The sequence below is a fragment of the Oryctolagus cuniculus genome, chromosome 5 (genome assembly GCF_964237555.1).
Source record: "Oryctolagus cuniculus chromosome 5, mOryCun1.1, whole genome shotgun sequence".
Classification (NCBI taxonomy): Eukaryota; Metazoa; Chordata; class Mammalia; order Lagomorpha; family Leporidae; genus Oryctolagus; species Oryctolagus cuniculus.
In genome coordinates, this window is record NC_091436.1 from 63602352 (window position 1) to 63621342 (window position 18991).

General features: G+C 50.8%; 1 protein-coding gene and 1 pseudogene across 2 annotated transcripts in view; both read right to left on the bottom strand.

Annotated features, from left to right (window-relative positions):
- The window catches only part of LOC103349918 (N-acetylglucosamine-6-sulfatase-like), a 38288-nt pseudogene that overhangs the window by 14233 nt on the left and 5064 nt on the right, over positions 1-18991 (bottom strand).
- Positions 4891-18991, bottom strand: part of SOBP (sine oculis binding protein homolog) — a 165735-nt gene continuing 151634 nt past the window's right edge. For both annotated transcript variants that reach the window (XM_051855417.2, XM_051855416.2), the window contains one exon: positions 4891-6843. The gene's annotated coding sequence lies outside the window, so the exon portion shown is untranslated. The remainder of the gene's footprint in view (positions 6844-18991) is intronic.

An 18991-nucleotide genomic window follows, 5' to 3' on the forward strand; every position in this document is an offset into this window, starting at 1 on the left:
GTGGCCCCACACCAGCATCTACCAGCAATCTCCACCACTGGACGTCCAGAGGGAAGCCCAGGGCAGGAAGTAGGAAAGGGGCACAGGGGACGTGGAGGAGACTGGAGGAGCTCACTGGCTATGGATGAGAGGCAGAGGAGCAAGCAACTCCATCCGCGTCAACAGGGACTGCAGCCCGTAGGCAGGGTGTCTGGAACACAAAGACCACCGAGCCTCTTCCTGCCCTGGCCCCCAGGATTTCTCTCAAGCTCTTAAAGGAAATCAGAGAACCCACGAACTCCCAAATCCAACAGAGCAGCAAAGAGAGAGGAGTGTGGGGCCCGGGTGGGAGGAGGTCACCTGCCTGGAGGAAAGCTCCATGGACCTTGTGATTGGTTAGATCATGAAGGTGGCAAGCGTTGTGATTGGTTAGATCATGAAGGAGGTTTGCCATGAAGCGTTGTGATTGGTTAGATCATGAAGTAGGTTTGCCATGAAGCGTTGTGATTGGTTAGATGATGAAGGTGGCAGGATTTGCCATGAAGTGTTCACACCCAGGACAGGGCTGGCTGGAGGGGTGTGAGGTGAAGAAGGCGTGGCCACTTGATCTTCTTCACTCAAGCCTTGGGAATCCCTTCGCTGGTCCTCCGTGTCACCTCCAGGTTGATGCTCCATTCACTCTCACAGATGAAATGACACGTGGTGGAAGATGTGGCCACACAGCAGGTACTCAATAAGGAGATAATCGTGCACACGCACATGTCTACCCACTCAAAAGATGGTGGATCCAATGCAGAGGTGCCGAAGTGTCGCCTCTGGAATCGCACCGCCTCAAGGCAGCTCCAGGCTCTGCCACAGCCTCTGTGGACTTGGCTTCCTGTCTGCAAGATGAGGATGACAGCACCGACCTCACAGAGCTGTTGCGAGGCATCAGAGAAGCAAGGCAACTGAGGGGCATTTGGTGAACTTTGAGTAAAAGTTCCTGGAGATTAAGAGGTGTCCATTCCTGCTTGGAGGCGTTCACTCTGCTGGTTTGGACCAAACCTGCCTGTGAGGAATGGGCAAGGAGGGAGCGCCAGCCCTTTGCTGAGGTCCGGAAGCTGGCTGGAGGGATGTCATCGGGCAGGCGTCCCATTGGCTGATTTGGATTCCAGCTGAGTTATCAGCTGAGTAGATGCTGCTGGTACTTCTGCAGCCATCAAAAGTGCATGGCACTGGAGGCAGAGGGTTCATAGCTTGGCTCTATTCCCTCCTGGTTGCGTGCTTAAGCCAGTCACTTAACCCTCCTGGGTTGCATTTTTCTCACCCAGAAATAAGGATCCTGCTCCTATGTTCGGCAGGTGGTTTTGTGAGCACTGCCTGCCCCCGGCTAGGGGAATGCTGTGGTGTCTGGCATTTGGAAGTTCTCCACTCGTCTGTCCACCTGGCCAGCCTTTCATTCACCTGGTCAGCCAGGGGTCTGAGGCACAGCCCAGAAGGGCACAGCAGCCTAGGAGTCCATGCCCTGGCCTCCGCCTGCATGGCCCCGGGCTGCTCCCCTGCTGCTCCTGTTCCACATCTCCTCATCATCTAAGCCAGTACCATGGGAGGAAGCCCAGCGGGAGCTCAAAAACAGAAGAGCAAGGAGAGGACAAAGCCTTCGGTTCCATGGATCCCCTGTCTCCTGCCCCAGGAAGTTGAACAAGGGTGCCAACTTGCCTCTCGCTTCTCATCCTTTCTCTGAGCTCCTGGCACAGGCCCCCAACCCACGTCCCTGCAATGTTACCTGCCGACACGACACAGTGCCAGTTCCATTTTTAGTCTTGCTAAGACCCAGTGTCAGGAGAGGTAGCTGTCAATGTCTTTTTCTCTCCAGACCCAATATCAAGGTCAAGGTCAACGACACTTCAGTTTCCCTGGTTTAGGCTGCTCCACAGCTCCCTGCTGGCTCTGCCTCTCACCACTGGTGGTGCCTTGGACGGAAGGCCCCTTCCTCAAGCCTACATTTCTTTGGCTAGGATGTGGAAATGATGGTGACGGTTGTACCTCCTCGCGTAGCCGTGGTGAGAATTAAACCCATGACTTAGTAAGGCCCTTAGGCAGGGCCCCTGTACCCAGGCAGCACCCTGTGGGTGTGAGCCATTTTCTCAGAACCAGCTTCCGCCTTTCCTAGTACACTGGGGTGGCCACTGGTTCATTCCACCCACCGCCAGGAAGACAGGGTCTGGGACTATGTTCCATCTGTGAGTGTGTGTGAGGATCCCAGGATTATCTCGTCTCTAAGGCTCTTCCGGGTGAAATGTGTAACAGTTCCGTGACCTGGAACCAGGGGTTAAGCACAGACGCACAGGGGCAGTGACTGAGCCTGGCCTTCCTCGCATGGCCTCTGCACTCAGGGCTGGACTTGCATTCAGAAGATGCCCACGGATGTGCTGACCGGAAGACTGGCAGGGCTGGCACCAGCCACCGCCTCCCCTGAGTGTCACAAACACAAGGTGAAACCCCAGTCTTCTTGCACCTTCTGCACAACGGCTCTGGTTGTCAGGCGCTGTTGTCCTCATCTGTTGTTAGGGGCGTCAACTCAGCCAAAATGGTTCAGCTCCAAGGGCAGTGACTAACTAGCATCCGAAGCCAGGAGGGCCACAGCGTCTGCCTCCAAGGAGCCTGGATGACCAGAGGGGACTGTTTTGTACAGTCCCACACGTGGCTGTAGTCGACTTAAATAATGCCATGGATGCCCATAGAGAGAAGCAGCAGTAGCTGTCCGTGTGATGGCCTAGAGAGCTCCAGTCCCCCAGGACTTTGCAGTCTAGTATAGTGAGCTGAGCGCACTGCACGCTGCTACTCGCTGCGGTGGAGGCCAGCGGGGGCTGGCAGGCGAGAGGGGGAAGCGCCCCCCACCCCGAGGGTTCCCAGGACACCCTCCCTGGAGCAGCTGTGCTGCGGGAACTGTCCAGGGAAGAGGAAAGAAAGACATTTGGGGACAGAGGCCATTCCATGGGCCTAAGACAAAGGGAATGGGCAGGGAGGTCAGGAAACAGCTCTTAATTCAGGGCGGGACGCGTGTTGGCTGGGCTGCTGGGCAGGCAGCGGAGGTGGTTGGGCTGGAGAGGCAGCAGGGCCTGAGCCTCGGCCCCGGCCCTGGTGCTGTGTGGGCAGCACCGGCTGGCACCCGCACGCTAGGCCCAGGTGGGGCTCTGTCTGGCCTCCTGCATCCGGGGAAGCCCCGGCACTGAGGGGGCAGCTTTGTTCCGTTGGGAATGCAGCTTCCCAATGTCAATGACCTAACCCTGGACAACACCAGGGAGCCTCCTGCTGAGGCCAGTAAGGGACACATCTTTCCCGCAGCCCCATCTGCCCTTTAAGGATAAGCCACTGGAGCAGGGGCTGTCCACTTGTTCCCTCTCTGGTCCTCTCTCAGTATCATCTCAGGGTTTTGGGGGGGGGAAGGGCTTCATGTCAACAGGGGGCCTGAGAACCTCCAGGGAGAACACTGCCTGGCCTGTCCTCAGAAGGTAGGGCATCCCCGGCGCTCTCCTGCATCCAATAAGGGGCGGGGCGGGGGGCGGCGATACGCATTAACTCCTGACTCTGGCTTACTTTAGCACGAGGGTCGCTTTAGAATAAGACCGAATCCCCACTACAAATTTCCCAGAAGTCCAAAGGACCCTTTGGGACGATATCAAGAGCTTTTCTTCAGATTGGACGGAAAGCCTGGGCTCTGGCCCCAAACCCCTTGGCTTGGAATCCCATTCTGCAGCTCCACTGCGACGCAGCCTTGGGTGGTGACTACCTCCAGGGGGCCCTAGGCTCTCCACGTGGACTACAGGGAGCAGACTGCGCGCCTCCTCACGGGCTTGCTAGTATACACACTGGTTACTGCTTTCCGTCGTTCTCTCCGTCTTTCTTTATATGTGGTTTAGAGGGCCTGGGAGAACTATGCATCCAGGGGGCACTAAGATCAAGCAGAAGAAGAGCAGGAGGCAAGGTAGTGGTGGCCAAGGAGAGGCCACACAATCTTTCCCATGTCTGAACAAAGGTGCCTTTTGTTTCCAGAAGGGTCAGCATGTTTGCTCTACGTCCTTGGACTATAGACAAAAGCCAAATCAAGATCCCGGATGATGTCTCTCGGAGTCACGCTATCAGGGAGTTTGCAGCTGGGGGTCCTGGCACCTTCCACATCCCCGGCTGAGTCTCAGCACAGTTTAGATGGTGTCACCTCCATGAACACATCCCCGCCCAGAGGCCTCCTGGATACCCCCCACGCTCTGCAAGAGGGAACTGTTGCTGTATCCAAGAATTTGCAGAGCTGACTCAACCCAGTACAGGACTCTGGACAAGTCAAGATGCTTTGCCAGACTTCACATCTTTCATGTGCAGAACAAAAGGATCGGGTTAGTTTACCTGGGCTAGGACTAGGTATCAGTGTACGTTCTACCTTAGAAACTTTCTGATGTTTAATTCACGTATAGAGAAAAGCTAGGTGGACCCATCCCACGTAAAGCCAAAGCGAACCGTCTCCCAGCCTGTAGGGTGACACGACATGTGGGGGTGAGCGCCACCCATGGGAGAGGGTGCTTCCTGAACCTTACACCTGAGCCCTTGGAGCGGAAAAAGAACAGAGCTTGGAGAGCACTTGGAAAGGGGTCTGCATGTCCCCAAGCTGACTGCACTGGCACAGTGCTGTCAGCCTTAGGTGTAGCAGGAAGCAGATGGAACGGGCTATCATCGGCAGAGACCAGGTCCAGAACGGCCAGTGCCAGCACTGTAGCTTGCCATCTTTCAACACCTACAAGCTTTAACTTCAGAAATATTTCTCAGGGAGATGGGGGTGGTGGCAGGAGGTGGGCAAAGAAATGAAGACCTTGCGTAACGGAACCACGACAATCCAATCGTCGTAATAATGAGAAAAGCCAAATCCGCACATGTGAGTGCATTTTTTTTCCTTAGAGATTTATTTCTGTTTGATGAATCTGACACCAGTCAGGGAGAGAGGAGAGTGTTGTGAGCCCCGCAGGGAAGCGAGCACCCAGAGGGAGGGCCTGCATCTCCCCGTGTGGGTGGGTTGGGGGGGTAGGGTGGGTTGGTGGCTTTGATTTGTTGCTGGAAGTTTCTTTTTTTGTTCACTTTGATAAATCTCTCCCCGGGCTCGCGAGCTTCCCCTCCCTCCCTCCTCCCCTCCCCGGCCCTCCCCAGATTTCATTTTTAAAAAGCGAGCTCGCTCGCCAGGTGAGTCCCCCAAGCTCTCACAGCTCTAATAAATAAGGAGCACCTGTAAAACAGTAGCTTGACTTGTTAAGTGACTCTGTACAAAGGAGAATATAGAAACAGTATGTACACCGCATCTGCGGCCCCGCGGTGTCTCCAGGCCACCGCCTCGCGGGCCGGCCTCGCCCGCCGCCGGGACCGCCATCCCTCCTCCTGCTGCGGCCGAGTGGGGCGGGGGGCACCTGGACCCCTCCAGAGGGGACAATTGCTTTCTTTGAGTTAGTAAACAGATACACTGAATCACAAGGTGGTTTCTTTTTTTTTTTTAAGTTTTCTTCTTTTTTGATTTTTTTTCTTAAAATTTTTTCTCTCTCTCTCTCTTTTTTTTTCTTTACTCATCAGAATGGGACACTCCACGACTGTCTCACCAACTCAGTGCCAGGACACATGCTCTAGAGGACTCTGGACTCGCAGCTACAACTGCACAAGTGCACACAAGTAAATCTACCCTGTTACCCTCCACCACCGACTGAGGATCCAATTGCACATTTCTCTTCACCGTGACAGGAGAAAGCAAACAGTGAAACAGAGTCATGGGCGATCTTTCTCACTTTCCCTCTTGTTTTCATTGGTTTGTCCATACCATTCTCATTATCATGAAAGGATTCCGCGTATAGGGAGATTGTCTCACTAACTTCCTGGATCACCGAAAACCATCGGGGGCTGAAATTCCACCCGAGTCGTTCGTGACGCCCAGCAAATACTCCCCCTCGGATTATTTTACACCTTGAGGGCAATTTGGTCTTGAGTTCCACACTCCTGCTCTGTTCCCAAATGGGGCGCTATTTAGGGGAATTTAAAAGAGAAAGCTGAGAAGAATAAACATTTACCGAGTTCTCTTGGCGTTCAGTCTCTGAAAAACCACAGTATAAACTATTCATGCTGCTTCTTACATCTGTCAACTCGAAAATTAAAAGCCATAAAAGTGTAACACTGAAAATATGGCATCAAAAAGGATAAAGGTGGCCTTTGTAAAAAATAACAAGAAAAAGTATATTAGCCAATAAAATATTCTAACTCTTCATTTCAAAGTGCATCCTGGGCAGGACAGAGACGCGGCCGAAGTGCGAGGACTCCCGGTGCCACCCCTCTCTGCCATCAAAAACGGGAACAGTATAGGTCCAAAAAACCGTACAATGCAAATCACAACTCTTAGTGTAGCAGCAAAACCACAGCAGTTTTTAAAAAGATTAAAAAAAAAAAAAAAAGATGTCTGTTTTCCAATCTGTGTCCTCTTCCAGCCTCAGGTGCTGAGCCTTAAAGATGGAGCGGGCAGAATACCTACATTGGTCCTTTGTGGCTTGGTGGTGCTCTGTGTTTTTGTTTTTTTGGAAAACCAGAGGCCCAAATCCCTAAGTTCCTCCAGGGAGAAGCAGAGTTGGTGGTAGCAGTTAGGCTGGGCCCGCTTGGTGGGTCCAAGACGCCGTGGACTTCTCTGGGCTCCCGGCCACCGAGGGAGGGCTGCTTCCTCCGAGACTTAATGACAGGAAGCGGCTTTATTTGCTTGAGTTTTAGCCAGAGCGGGTGGTGAGCTGACCAGCTGGTGTCATTGGATGGCGTGACATGGTTTGCTCTGCGCCCTCTCTCCACGCAAGGTACCCTGTGAGTTGAGCGTTCCTGGGAAAAGAGGAGAGAGGGCTGTCAGAATCCACAGGGCCGGATCCCCCCACCTTCGCCCAGGGGACGAGAACCCAGGCAGGGATCAGAAGGCGGCCGTGTGTTCAGACCCAGGAGGAGCCCCTCGAGCCCAGATAGCACCACGTGACTTCATGAGGAGTTCGATCCATGGGCCAGCATCGCCAGCTTTGTGCCAGGAAATGAAACTCCCAGTCGCTTGCTGGAACACCAGGACGCGCATGGCGTACTACGCCCTCATCCACGACCCCAGCGTGCTTTGCAGCCTAGCCACCTTCCCCTCCGCGCATGGCACACCTGGCCACACGAGGTCGCCTGAGCTGCCCAAAGTCACCCCTGAGTCAGGCAAGGTCTCGTGGTGGGGGAGGTGGGTGCCTGCAGCTCCGTGTAACAGCTCTGCAGTTCGCTGCAAGGAGGGCCAAGAGACTCATTTTTTAACAAATGAAAAATTACCATGCGCACGAATACATATCTTCCGATGTTTTCTGCAGAGGCGACTGAGCCTGAGGCAACGGGTGCACCTCTCAGGTTGCAGGTCTTGTCTGTGAGCTGGGTGAGCCATGCATGTGTTCACCTCCAAAACCAACCGTGGCTGGGAGACCATAAACCCACCAGGCCTTGGCGTCCAGATGCACTCTTCAATAAGGAATCGGTTTGTGGGGGAGGTCCGTGACCAGGCCCACCCACAGCCCTGGGTCCCTCCTCCTCACCCCAACTGGTGAGCTTCATTTGCTCCCAGTCCCTTGTTCTGTCGGAAGGAGCAGCCACTTAGAAGCCTGCCAACCCGACTGTCCCGGGCTGGACCTGCTCTTCAAGGCTCCACACCCAGCCCCTCCCACAGAGTCTCCCACTCTGTCCAATGAGAGCCATGCCCCAACCTGGTACCTTTGCCCCCTGCCAACATGTGGGATGTCACACTGGATGGGTTCCGTTTTGGTGTTGAGAGTATTCTTAGAACAATGAACAAGTAACTTCCAGGAGGTGGTGGAATTTAAGGCTTGAAGAGACCCCAGAGATGCCATACCACAACCTCCTCGTTTTTCCAGATGAAGAAATGGAGGCCGCAAAGAGACCTGGGAAGTTGCTTAGCAAGAGTGTGAGGAGCTCAGGGTGCCCGCTGGGAGGACTCAGTGGGAGCTTGTGCTTTGAACCCTGCTAGCCAAATCCTGGTGTTAACGGCAACAATAATAAGCAGCAGCCAAAAACAGGGTTTGAAAATCTCTACGTGCACGACAGGAAATGCCTGAGTTCCCCAAATCACATTAAATCACCAGATCTGTGTGCATTTAATATGTATATTAAATAACCAAAGTGAAAATGCAAAACACCACAAGTATGCAACGGGGGTGGAATTACAAGGCCATGGAAACCTTTGCATTTGGCATGGTCAGATTTGGAAATGTGGAAATTTATCTCTGACTAAAGAGCTCACATTTGATTTCTTTCTCTCCTCCCTTCTTCATTTCCTTCCTTGCCTCCCTTCTTTCCTTCCTCCCTGCCTGGCTCCCTCCCTCCACGCAGCCCTTCCTTCTTCCTTTTTTTCTTGAGAATGAGAGACGATGAAGAACTACAAAAACATTGAGTCACCGTCACATAGGAAGCTACAAAAGGCTGGGCATGAGCTATGGAAATGGGAAATGGATCCAAAGACCCGGGGTAGCTTCTTGTGGGGACAAGGCTTTTGCATTTAGGAAACACAGCCCGGAAGTTGCTGTGGAGAGAGAAGCCATCCCTACTCCTGGACCTGGGGCCAAATCCCACAGTCAGAGGGGGCCTCCTTCGAACTATCTGTTTAAAGGGAAAAGAAAGGGGGGGGGGCGATGTTTAACAAACTCCTTCAAAGACTGGGAACCACCGCCATGTTTAATGGCTTATTTAAGAATGCTGCAACTACTTTTTCAATGATGTGGCTTCTTCTTCTTGAATGTGATCACTATTAGCGAGAGATTTCTCAAATAAGTTTCTTTATATTCAAATCACCTTTGGACAGAGACCAAATGTGGACAGCACCCGCCGACTTAGAGGAAATTTCCAGGCTTTCACAAGGGACTGGGGAAACGGGCTTATAATGAGAGCGATTCTGGAACCTAAGTACAGCCTTTGCCATCCCAAACACTATAATAATCGTTATTATTCACTGCGATCTATTATCGTCTGGTAAATAATATGTGTTTTCCCCCGAAGCTGCAAAGGGTGCAGCTGCACCACGCTCTATTTTTTGCAGTCCCACTCTTGCTGCTCAGAAAGGCTCCTCACACTGAGCTTATTTTAAGAGAATGGCAGAGCAGACCATTTGCGCACTTCCCCTCCCTGTCACATCCTTGCCCATGCCTGGGACACCCACCAAGGCCAGATGGTGGCAGTACAAGTCCCTTGCTGCTGGTAGCATTTGGGGAGGGGGTGGTGCCGAAGGCAACCTTGCACGTTCTTCAGGCTCGGACTGGCTCAGGGCAAGCCTCGTGGTGGTGACCCAGGAAGGGACCCTGGAACCAATGATGATGGAGAGCCAAGCTTGGGCTTCAGTTTCCTGGTGTTGCATTGGCACACGAGGAATGGAATCAAGAGAGTGGGGAGGACGCAAGCTTGGATTTTTTTGAAAGTGAACATGGCAGGAAGCTCTGGAGCCTTGAGCCCTTGCCAAGCACAGGGATCTTACAGAAAATCTGTCTCCTCTCTGTCGACATTTTTTGATCTGTGCAAAGGGGAGATTACTGCAGTAAGTGCGAAGAGACCCGAGTTACAGTCCAGCTTGCCCCTAACCAGCTGTGTGTCCTTGGATCTGGTCCTTACTCCTGCCCCAAGCCTTGATTCTTCCTCTAGGAAACAGGGGAGCTTGGAAGAAATCTTCCGTTTTATCTTCCTTCTCTCACATGCTGTGACTGTGGGATTTTTGGACAAAGGCCAGCATCGAATATGTAGAATTATACACTTGAGCATCTGGGTATTAATCTGGTACCAATGTATGAGGAGGACTAATTTCCAGACCCTGAAATCTAAAATTCTAGTCTCCTTGTCTCTGTTCTCCTTTCCCCCCTCTCTCTCTCACTCACTCACACTCACACACACACACAGCCCTCTGGTGTCTTCCTTAATACTGAGGGTTCTGTGGAACTAGTGGTGCCTCTGTCTCCTGCCTTGGTTCTTCTCTGAGTTGGGAGATTTTCTGAACACAGGAAAACCCACCCCTGTTATGCGAAGCATCACACATACAATGTCACACAAAGAAGCCCATTTCATGTACCATGTACAAACGCGAACCATATGGGCACTGTGCATGAAGACCAGCACCACAATGCGAGGTCCCCACTGGGCAGGTATGGCCAGCCGTCCTCACAATTCTGGGCCTGCTTGTTCCCTTTGATCAGGGGGAGGAAACACCCTCTTCAGGGGCAGGCGTTTGCCTAGTGGTTAAGATACCCTTGTCCCACATTGCAGTGCCTGGGTTCAATACCCAGCTCTGGCTTCTGACTCCAGTCTCCTGCTAGTGCAGACCCTGGAAGGTGGTGGTAATGGCTCTAGTAACTGGGTTCCTGCTGCCCACGTGGGAGACCTGGACTCCAGTGTTTGGGGAGTGAACTAGTGAATGGGAGCGCCTTCATCTCTCTCTTTCTACCTTGCAAAGAAGAAAAGAAAAATTTTTTAATAGGAACAAGAAGGACATCCTCTTCGTGGAGCCATAGCCACACACCAAGTGCATGGAGTGGCTCTGCAGCCACTTGGCGAATGCCTGCCAGCTCATCAGGGAAGCACGGAGCGAGTGAGGCACGCTTCCTCCTTTTCACACAAACCTTCCTAGAGGATTATCAAGAACAAAGATGCGCCCGAGTACTAATAAATTCCTTTAACTTTGTTGCTGGTGAAGGTTGGCCATTCTCACTTTCACTTCTCTGATCTTTGCAGCCTGAGATGTAAACCAATTGCATTTCCTAAAATCTCCTGGCAATCCTTCCCCAAAGCAAGCGTGCATCCAGAGAACAATCTTTTATTCTGCACCCCAACACTTCCCAGCTAGTTCTTCCCCCTCCACCACGATGCCTGCCTCCATTAATCCAACCCATTTTCCAGACTTTGAGTCCTACTTGGTTCCTCAAACACCCTCTGCAATTAGCATAACCAAAATGCAGCAGGCCTGCCCTGTCCGACTCGCTTAGAAGGCAAGCTCCTCCATGGCTGTCATATTTATTCCCCGGAGTCTCAAACCCTGTGGCATCAATTCTATGATGTGCAAGAAACGCCTGCTGCCAAGCCAGCTTGCCTTTGTGCAATCACCCAGGCTCCGCACAGAGCGGCTCACTCGGGGCGTCTGCCCGTCACTTATCACAGTTAAATACAGCCATTACGTCCTGGCTGCTGCAACGCTGTTTATCTGGGACAATAACGAGTCCCTGAGGACCGCAGCGCTCTCAGGTAGCTGCGGCTATTCTGGGACACTCGCAGGGGTAGGGGCCGGCGGTCAATGGACAGAGCCGCCTGCACCGGCTGATAAAGTCTGCGTGCGATGCCAGATAGGGGGCCGCAGCACACCCATCCCAGGAAGGGCTGCAGCTCTGGCAGCTTTGGCCAGAGAGGTTCCCTCCCTCCCTCCCTTGTCAGCCACGGCTCTGTGCAGAGTTCTGAAACAGCGTTTACCTGGATGGAAATTGCTTCCAGTTTTGACAATGATAGCATCTCTTAGAGTTCATTCATTGATGAAAATAGTGGGGAAATACCCCTTCTTCCTACTGGAGGATGTGACAGAAAGCAGCCCATGGTGAAGCCAGGCTGTGGGGACCCGCGGGGAACTTCAGCCTAGCTCAACACTGGGCTCTGAACCCCAGCTTCCTTCCTGAGAGCTGTTCACCCTGTGGCTCCGATGAACTAAGTCTCTTGTATGCTTAAAAAAACTGTTTAAAGCAATATACAATGTATTGCATTTTTTAAAAATAATTTTCTCCTTTAGCTATCTTATTTCAATCAACAAAGCTCACCACCACAACTGGGATACCTCCACCACTAATTCCTAATGAAAACGCTGTTTCCTTTGCTCAGGGGGTGCGATGAGCTAAATGGGGAGCTGGTGCTATGAGCTACAAGAGGCCGTGCCGATTCTTGCTGGCTTGTAAAAGTTTCTAAGGGACAAAAAAGCCCTGAACCAGGGAACCCCGTGTTGGGCACCTACCTAGGCTTCACCTGCTCCTCTCTACCTCAAGTTCTTTCTGGAACCCAGGACTTTGAGCAAACCCAACAATCCTATCTGGCCTTTTTCTAAGAACGTGGAAAGATATGCAATTAACGGTGCACTTTTTTTTTTTTTTTTTTGACAAACATACTGGCTACGACCATCCGCCCAGAAGAACGACAAAATAATTACTTCCTATAGCTAATGCTCTGCAGGAAACTTTGCAGAAGGGCCAGAACTCTTTGCCCCTAGCTTCCAGGATGAAGCACTTCCTGTTGCTGCTTGGGAACCCAGCGGTGTCTTCAAAGAAAGGAGTTGAGTTCTACTGAGCACCCGCATCTTGTCAAATACAGCGCTCGGAATTTTAGCAAGTTCATTTCCCTGGGAAACAAGTAGAACTTATACATATTTATTTCATTTACACACTTATCTCATGTAAACAAAAATGCTGCTGAAGTGTTTATTATTGTGTCCACTTGATAGATGAAGCACTTTGCCTGAAAGGTTAAGGAACTGATTTGTTCAAGGTCACTTGCTAGGAGCAGGCAAGGTTGGATGAAGTCCAGCTTCCAGGACCCCCAAATCCAGCCCATTTCTCAGGGAGCACTGCCCTGTCCATGCTTTCTCTCCCCTTACTTATCCTGACAGCGGAGGCTGTCAGAGGCCTTAGAGACATATGCAGACAGGAAGTTGGAGAAGTTATTTGGTAAGAACAAAAATGCATTTTCATTCAAGTCCCATCCAACACACACACTAGCTGATGCTGGTTCCTCTGACTCAGGAGGGCCCTGGCCTGCAGCTCTGTTCCGCTGTGTGACTACAGGAGCAGGTGTCACTGTGTCCCTGCTGGAGTGGGAGATGCTAAGTCCCGGATGAATTAAGTGACTAGTCCAGGGGCCAGCGAAAAGGCCAGGGTCAGATTCTTCTCCTATTTTCCACTGCACTGTCTCTGCAGACGGCTGCCTTCCACGCAGTCTGCCTTGGACACAAAGCCAGATGTTTACTGTTTTTAGGAGTGAGTTGTTCTTCCTCTATTGTTATCTGAACACAGGCATTCTAGGTATGAAGAAAGAAAACAGAAAAAAAAGCATCTTCGTGTGGCCAATGGCTACAGCCAGTGGTGCAGCAGTAAATTTTAAGATTTTAGGAAAGGTTTGGAAAAGCAGTTTTTCCCACCCTTTACCTATTGTTTTCAACCAGTCCATCAACAGAGAGGGAGGGAGGGAGCGAGGGAGGGGAAGAAGGGCAAGCGAGTGGGACAGTGCTTCATGGTAGTGGAAATTCCACCACAAAAACTAAGAGTAGGGATACAGATTTCCCCTCGCGCTGCACAGGGAGTGCGGGGAGTAGGGTGAACCATGGCTTTTCTGCTGTCTTTCGGCGCCTCAGCCCCAGATGTTCAGGTAAGAGCCGCTTTGCCTCTGAGGTCAGCTGCCCGATGGGAGGAAGCCATGCAGTGGGTGGCACAAATATGACCCCGGTCCCTGGCACAGGGAATGAAACTCAAGCAGCTTGGGCTGGCTCCTGTGTCCCACTGACAGGAAAGGCAGATGAGGGCTCAGGTTCTGATCCTGGCTGCTCCACTCTGACCTTGAGTGTTCCCTCTTCTCCCAGCCTCTACTTGCAAAAGTGGAACGCGAGATCTTAGGGGAATTTCTGGAATGGCTTCCCCGACCTCTGAAGCTGACAACACTAGCGTGTTCCGTTATTTTACATCGCCCATCTCTGGGAAGTTCTGAGCCGCAGGGCCCACCAGGAACCAGGGAGATCCAGGGGCATTTTAGCTTACGTTTCTTCCTGGCAGAGCTAAGAACTCCACGAAGTAGGGGTTATTAACTTCATTTGTGCTACAGAGGACATGCACAGTGGCTTTGTATGAAGCATCTGGAGCCAGCCCGGCTGCTGGTCAGATACCAGAGCTGCCATTTCCTGGCCACGTGAGTCTGGCTAGGGTCCTCCACCGCTCAGTGCCTCAGTTTCTCCATCCGTGAAATGTGTTTATAACAGTATTCCATAGCATTGTGGTCAGTATGTAGGATGTGGAACATTGCCCACATGTAGAAAAAGGCTACTTCAAAAAAATTCTTGGAAAAATGAAATTAAAAGATGAGTCCCTTTGGGTGCAAAAAAGGAAAAAAATCTGAAATTCCTGAATGATTTTTCTCAATACGCATTTTCCATGAACTTTTTGAAGATTCTTTGTATGCATGGATTTCACTTTTTGGGAGCACCAAAATAAACTGGCCTTTTAATTCTCAGTTTCCATGAACTTTCTGAAGTACCCTCACAAGAGCTGTTTTAATTATTTAATAATTAAAATTAAAAGAATAATTAAAATTCAATAATTTTAATTTAAAAAATTTATATTAATAATTTAGGCCCAGAGAGGTTATAAAACCTATCCAGGGGCCGGCGCCGCGGCTCACTAGGCTAATCCTCCGCCTTGTGGCGCCGGCACACCGGGTTCTAGTCCCGGTCGGGGCGCCGGATTCTGTCCCGGTTGCCCCTCTTCCAGGCCAGCCCTCTGCTGTGGCCAGGGAGTGCAGTGGAGGATGGCCCAGGTGCTTGGGCCCTGCACCCCATGGGAGACCAGGAAAAGCACCTGGCTCCTGGCTCCTGCCATCGGATCAGCGTGGTGCGCCGGCCGCAGCGCGCCAGCCGCAGCGGCCATTGGAGGGTGAACCAACGGCAAAGGAAGACCTTTCTCTCTGTCTCTCTCTCTCACTGTCCACTCTGCCTGTCAAAAAAAAAAAAAAATAAAAATAAAATAAAATTTTAAAAAAACCATCCAGATTCCTGACAGCTGGTGTAACACAGCTGGTTTTCAAATGCAGTCAGGTCTCCTTCCAGCCCTGTGCTGTCACCCCAGGCCCGGGGGCCTCTCTAGTGGGATGGTCACTGCCATTCTAGGGGTACCTATGATGGGCCCCCATCACATATGCTTCCCTCCAGCAATGTTACACTCATGACCTAGAGCCCGGCTCACAGAGGTGAACTATCCCCCCCAACCCCAGTAAATGGCCCTAGGGGACTTGAACCCAAGCCAGTCCAACTGCAGACAGATGTCCTTTCCCATTCGACCACAGGGCCACCAGCAGCCTCCGCTGCTGTCACCCCATGTGGAAGCTTCAGACGGTTTCCAAGTGGAGAAGGCAGAAGGCCACCTCTAAAAGGCTGCAAGCTCCCTTCACAGCAGCTGCAGGCCCTGGGGGACTGGGATTCTGGTTGCGGGCAATCCCCTGTCGATATCTGAGGGGCAGCAAGCACCCCACGCCATTCTGTGGCACTTCACTTCAAAGACGGAGACTGGGCACCACTGTCCTCACCACGGTCCTCATCAGGGACCTGCTAGGAGAGCTGCTGTCTGCATATGGGAATATGGGCCCCCATGATCTGGGGTGCACCAGCAAACCCTTCGTCAGTCTTTGGAGTGGCCCGCTGAGGCTTCCTAACACCGTGAGCTAGTTTCCTTAGGCCCACTGTGGGCCCAGAGAGACGTGTCCCCCTCTCCCTGCGCTGTGGGACTCCAGTGGCTTTAAGCACTTAGACCATAGACGTGGCTGACCACGCTACTTGCATGCTGCAGTGCTGTCAGCCAGCCACGGGTCCTCAGCTCCTCACCAGAACGCAGCATCAGTGAGGCTGCCGGCCCCTTGCTTCCTGTCTGTCTATGGCCAGCTGCACTACTAACTTTCCCCATCCCCTCACGCCGGTGGTGGAGGTCCAGGTGCCATTGCCTCTTGTAGGCAGGTCACAATCATTCTTCCACCTCCATCCAGGTCCCTCCCCACTCCCCATCTAGTATAGCACACGCTTGGCTGCATCTGGGCCTCTGACATCTGACTGTATGGCTCACTCCTCCCTACCAGCCCATGTCACTGTTCAGCTACAGCAGCCACCTCGAATTCATGTGTCGGGGACACTAGCAAGGAAACTCATCAGCTATTCACTGCTGAGACTCTTCTCCCTCATGTGCTCAACACACACTGGTGATGCACTCTGCCAGCTTGTGCCCAGCACGGGGCTACAACAACGCATCAGCCAAACCCAGCTCCTCCCACGTGGAAGCCTACTGCCTACAGGAGACAGCAGGGGCTGGGTTCTGCATGTGGCTGGGGATTTTTTTTTTTCTTGCCTCTTTCAGGAAGTTATTGGCCTTTTTTTTTTTTTTTTTTTTTAAATTGTTTGAAAGACAGTTACAGAGAGAGAGAAAATGTGGGAGCTGGTTCACTCCCCCAAATGGCTGCAATGGCTGAGCTGGTCCACACTGAAGCCAGGAGCCTGGAACTCCATCCAGGTCTCCCATGTGGGTGACAGGGGCCCAAGCACTTAGGCCATCTTTCGCTGCTTTCCCAGGCTATTAGCAGGGAGCTGGATAAGAAAAGGAGCAGCTGGGATGCAAACTGGTGCCCATATGGGATGCTGGCACTGCAGGTGGTGGTTTAACCTGCTGCACCACAATGCCGGTCCCAGTTATTGGTTCTTTAAAATAATTCACATCCACTCAGACTCTTCTTCATCCCTCCACCCTCCCCTCCCTCCGGTAACCCAGAGACAGCAGTAAAGACAGTGTTAGAATTGCAAAAGGATTATGTTTACTACACTCCACTGCAATGGGTGAAAGCGATTGCCGTACTAGGAATGAGCGAAAGAGGCCTCCCACCGGGTGGATAAGATTAGGAGTTTATTAAATGGTGCAGATTGTAATCTAGGAATTAATTATAAATTAAGGATTTATAACATCCAAATACAGGATTTTAAAGTTGCTATTCCCATGCATATGCCACACAAACTCACGCACACATGCACACACACGTCTGTAACAGATGGGCAGAAGAGCTGCCAGGATCACGACTACCATCCTGGACCAGCGGCCCGCATCTTCTCCTGCAAGGTCATGGTGTTTCTCCCCAAGAGCATTCTTCATAGTTTTTCACTTAGTGTCTGAGATGTGTGTTGCCGAAACCTTGGAGGACATGAGAATGGCCAGTAAGTCCCATGTTTATGATGTCATCATATTAAATGGGAGGCCTGGAGGGACCTGGATGTGTTTTTGGTTTGGCAAATCCTCTGATTATTTTTTCAAATATTTGGGGTTTGGCTAAAACCAAAACGTACTTTGCCAAGCACTTTGGCCTTAATTTTTAAACCCATGTATATTTTAAGAGAAATTCAATCTATATGTTTCTGACTCATTTACACTTAACTCATGAAAATGCGCTATTAGATGTCCAAGAAAGTTTATGAGCCTTTGTAAGCCTTCTTTGCCCTTTCCGTAGCACAAAGTTGTGTTCTGCCAGTCATCAGACTGCAAGCCTCTGAGGCCCATGATGTGCTGGAAATTCATAACTCCAACGCTTTCTGCCCTTCCCTTTTTTCATATTAAATGCACCAACAGGTTACCTACGACAAAAACAGGATCCTATGTCTTAGCTTCTAAGATGGCTAGAGGTGAACAGTGAATTAAATCGACTCATCAGTAAACTGTCCCTAAGAAATTTTGGGGAAACAATGCAACACGTATTGTCCATGTGGACATGAGACCCAACGCTCTAATGGAAGTGTTACTAATTACTGCAAGGATGAGAAAAAGAAGTGAGACTCAACACCCTGCTAGTTAGAACACCCTAGCTTTCAGGCTGGCGTCGTGGCTCACTAGGCTAATCCTCTGCCTGTGGTGCCAGCACTCCGGGTTCTAGTCCTGGTTGGGGCGCCAGTTCTAGTCCTGGTTGCTCTTGAAGCACCTGGCTCCTGGCTTCGGATCAGCACAGCACGCTGGCCGCAGCATGCCAGCCATAGTGGCCATTTGGGGAGTGAACCAACAGAAGGAAGACCTTTCTCTCTGTCTCTCTCTCTCACTAACTCTGCCTGTCCAAAAACAAAACAAAACAAAACAAAACAAAAAACCCTAGCTTTCAAGTACTGGGGATATTTTTTTAGAATCACAGATAACCAATCCTGTTTATGACATCTTACACATTTTTAAAATAAGCTGAATCTACTAAAAATGGCATTGGAATTAAAACCAGCAAAGCTAAAACACACATGCATGCTGCAGCAACTCTGTATCTTCCATAATGACGCTCAGATACCATTCAATTACAGTATTCTGGTGGGAGAAGACTTTTGGGTGAAGTACTTAAAAATGGCTTATAAATATTTAAAGTATAAGCATCTAACAAATCATAATGACAAAGTTTTACATTTAACCACAAGTGCTCCAAATATCTTGAAATTACTCTAAATATGGGTTTAAAATATCAAAAGAGCTTGCTGATGGGATGCAGAGCTTTGGAGAGAAACTTAAACCTGATCATTCTTGATCCCACAACACCCAATCTGCACGATTTTTAAAGTGTGTGTGTGTGTGTGTGTGTAGATTTCTTTGGAAGATCATGTTACCATCTGAATTTCCAAAACAAGAGCTGAAGGATGAAATATAGGGTTTCCCCTCTCTCAACCAAATGCCCGGTTTAGCCACTTTGCTTCTAGATAATTTGTTATTGTAGGTCGGCTCAAATTTAAGAAAGTAACATTTTAGGAACACTTGGAGAACTAAGCCAGCTGCACGGAGGATATCATTACAAATTGAGACGCATGCTGAATAGGAATAACATTCATTTTCAATACCAAAAACACGTCTGGGGAAATAAGCCATGCAAATGAGGGGGACATAGACTTTTTAATTGCATTTTTTGACCATTAGGTCAATGTTTCATACCAAATAAAGCCATAAAGCGCATTTCTTCCTTTCATTCTTTAAATGCTATCAGCCACAGTCTTACCTCTGCCTTTAGACCAAACAGCTTGCTATCAAAGACAGAGAGCAAACCGGAGGCTCAGGAGGGAGGCGGTGGGATACCCAGAGCTGCAGCAGCCCAGTATCTGGACAGGCATGCGGCTGGGGAGCAGGAGAAGCTTTGATTTGCTCCAGCCCTGGCCCCTCAGCCGTGCGGAGAGGCTGTTCTGCTC